The sequence below is a fragment of the Ranitomeya variabilis genome, chromosome 1 (assembly GCF_051348905.1).
Source record: "Ranitomeya variabilis isolate aRanVar5 chromosome 1, aRanVar5.hap1, whole genome shotgun sequence".
NCBI lineage: Eukaryota > Metazoa > Chordata > Amphibia > Anura > Dendrobatidae > Ranitomeya > Ranitomeya variabilis.
In genome coordinates this window covers 35,016,954-35,020,800 of record NC_135232.1, presented here as the reverse complement: position 1 = coordinate 35,020,800, position 3,847 = coordinate 35,016,954, and positions in this window count along the sequence as shown.

Genomic DNA, 3,847 nt, shown 5'->3' with positions numbered 1-3,847 from the left:
TAAAGTTTTAGATGACAATTGTCTGGACTTGTGTCTTGTTTTACATTTCTCCTTTTTTCTTCTTGCTTCCCCTCCAGTGAGGTCTGGCTTAGGTGATAAAAGCCTTTCTCTATCCTGCATTGGTGGAGCAGGCTGGAGAATGACTTTCTGGATGATAAGTCGCCGTAATCTCAGGGGCCCATACACTAGTTGTCTGTACACCGAACACTTGTCCACACAACACTCCCAATATCTCTCCCAACTCCCCATATACAAGAATGTGGTTACATGTGGGGGAGATGGCCCAACACACAGCACATAGTCGGCTGCTCCAGCAATAATCCTTGGGTTTGGCCAACCTTCCTGTAATATGTATGCAGCCATTAGTTGGATGTTTGCAGGATCCTTGTTTGACCGTGCAGGACCTTGTTTTGGTGGCGTGAAAACATCAAGGCTTGTGCTTCAATGGCGGCAAATGCAAATCTGCCAAGTCGTGGGCTTTGTAGCCCAAAAAACCTGAACTGCGGCTTCAGTGGCACGTAAACGCTGGACTTTGCTTGACTTTGTGGGCCAGGTGACATTTGCAGACCCTCCTGCGATACTAGAACAGTAGAAACCCCTACAAAGTGACCTGATTTTAAAACTACACCCCTCAAGGAACAGAATTAGACACAACAGGTGATTAAGAAAATATAAAAAAATGAAAATAAAAGGATACAAGATTCTTTTTATTTAAGCTGAGCCCCCTTATTTCTAAGTGCGGTCACCTGACAGTAAGAGCCAATCAGCGCTCACTGACTGCTGCCTCCGATTCTGCAGCTTTCTGAGTATCCGCAGGTCACAGATGAGCAGGAGGCAGCAGAAAGCCGCGGCTCCCCGGACATGGCGCTGACCGAGCAGTAGAGCGGCATCTTCTCCCGTCGTCTCTCTCTGGTAACATGAAGCTCGGCCGAGTACAGGATTCCCGGGAAGACCTCAGCCCTCCACTATTAAAGTATATAATACAGTAAGGCTACTTTCACACTATCGTCGTGCACTGCGTCGCTATGCGTTGTTTTGTAGAAAAAACGCATCCTGCAAAAGTGCTTGCAGGATGCGTTTTTTCTCCATAGACTTGCTTTAGCGACGCAGTGCGACGCATTGCCACACATCGCAACCGTCGTGCAACGGTTGCGTCGTGTTGCGTCGGTCCGTCGCCACCAAAAAACGTTGAATGTAACGCTTTTTGGTGCGTCAAGACCATCTTTTCCGACCGCGCATGCGCGGCCGGAACTCCACCCCCGCCTCCCCGCACATCACAATCAGGCAGCGGATGCGTTGAAAAACAGCATCCGCTGTCCCCGTTGTGTGGCGCTTTCACTGCTTGCCTCGGTACGTCGCAATTCGTAGTGTCGTACGACGCTAGTGTGAAAGTAGCCTATATATCCAAAGCAGAAATAGAGGGACAGCACAGATGTTACATTAGCCCCCCTCTTACTCAGGGCACTGAGCACTAGGCTAAGGCCGGGGTCACACTACCATAGAATACGTACGAGTGCTATGCAAGAAAACATCGCCTAGCACTCGGACCAGTGTTAATCTATGGGGCAGCTCACATCATCGTTTGTTTTCTCAGCCGCATTCGACGTGCGTGTAAAATCCCAGCATGCTGCCATTATCACCGAGGCTCGGCCGAGACTCGCCAATGCAAGCCTATGGGCGCGAGAAATACTGGGACACCACACGGACCTTTTTTTCTAGCTTGCGAGTAATACGCACACATTTTCCTCATTTCGACTCATTGAGCCATTAAATTCAATGGGGAAAATCAGTGAGAAATGTAAAGCCATACGCATGTCATTCGGATGTCATACGGATACATGGGTGCGAGAAAATCGCATCATCACATTGCAGCCGCATTACACACGGATCACCATACGGAGAACACTTGTGCAACTCTCGGCAGGGGGACTCGGACTGATTTTCAATACGTTTAGTGTGACGCCGGCCTCACCAGGTAAAGATCGATGGTCAGCATTGATGTTATTAGCGGAAACCCATGATCTTTCCTCTGGCGCACAGCCTTTCCAATTCATATGCTTAATATTTTTTAGCTTGTTTTCATTATCATCAGTCCCGGATTGGTTATCTGTCAAGGCGGCAGATACCCGATGGTCTGGCGGCTCTGTACTACAAAGTGGGCCGCCGGCCCTTTAAAACATCTTACTAAAGGCCCTGTGTGCGCGCTCTGACAAGGGCGGCAGCGGCACTGGTCAGTGTGCGTGCATGCGTGTGCACGACTGCGGCAATTGTCAGTGTGTGCAAGCATGAAGGTGCACACACAGGGCCTTCATTCAGAAGTAGGGTCGCCGCGGTGCACACAGTGCTCTTCTCTCTGACCTTGGCCACTACCAGCATCAGAGCATCTTTTTCCGGTTCGTGCTGTACTCACCAGTCCCAGCCAGAGATCTGGATGAGTGACAATATGGAAACTTTTTTGTGTATATTCAGCAGTTGCAGTATCTGTAGGAGTACTGTCCTATAAGCCACTATGTGTACTCTGCACCCCCGCCTGTGGGAGTACTGTCCTTTAAGCCACTGTGTGTACTCTGCATCACTTGCCTGTGGGAGTACTGTCCTTTAAGCCACTGTGTGTACTCTGCACCCCCCACCTGTGGGAGTACTGTCCTTTAAGCCACTGTGTGTACTCCGCACCCCCCACCTGTGGGAGTACTGTCCTTTAAGCCACTGTGTGTACTCTGCACCCCTTTCCAGGCTGTGGGAGTACTGTCCTTTAAGCCACTGTGCGTACTCTGCACCCCTTTCCAGGCTGTGGGAGTACTGTCCTTTAAGCCACTGTGTGTACTCTGCACCCCCCGCATGTGGGAGTACTGTCCTTTAAGCCACTGTGTGTACTCTGCACCCCCCGCATGTGGGAGTACTGTCCTTTAAGCCACTGTGTGTACTCTGCACCCCCCGCATGTGGGAGTACTGTCCTTTAAAGGGAACCTGTCTCCCCGTTTTTTCAGTATGAGATAAAAATACTGTTAAATAGGGCCTGAGCTGTGCGTTACAATAGTGTATTTTGTGGACCCCGATTCCCCACCTATGCTGCCGAAATACGTTACCAAAGTAGTCGTTTTCGCCTGTCAATCAGGCTGGTCTGGTCAGATGGGCGTGGTGTCTTCCCCCAGATCTTGCTTAGTTTTCCGTTGGTGGCGTAGTGGTGTGCACATGCCCAAGTCCAGAATCCACTGCACAGGGGAGGGAAAAGAGCGCGATCTGCGCTATTCCCCTGGTGATCGGTGGGGGCGGCCATCTTCCTGTGGCTGCGCATGCGCAGATCGAGCGCTCTGCTGCCCGGGGCTTCAGGAAAATGGCCGCAGGATGCCGCGCGTGCGCAGATGGAGATCGCGGCGGCCATTTTCCTGAAGCAGAGTTCGCATCTCACCTGTGGGAGTATTGTCCTTGAAGCTGCTGTGTGTACCAGGGCCGGACTGGGACTAAAATTCAGCCCTGGCATTTGAAGTTACACAGGCCCACTTGTCACACGGTGACTGTATAATACCTTTGTACACTTGTAGGCAGGGCCGGTTTTAGGCAAAGTGGGGCCCTAGGCAAAGTTTAAAATGGGGCCCCAAATGCTAACATATTGCACATCACACAAAAGCATTTCGGTTGTATTTACTTACATGCGCTGATCTCAGGCCGCTAAATGAGTTTGATCGACCATACTGAAGTTGTTCAACGCTTGTTTCCCGGCCTCTTTCCACCGTCTGAGACAGAATGATGGGACAGAACGATCACTAACAGATCACCATACAGTATCATGTTATCAGCAGCACATCTACAGTTTACAGCAGCGATGTGCTGCTGAGAACAATGATTT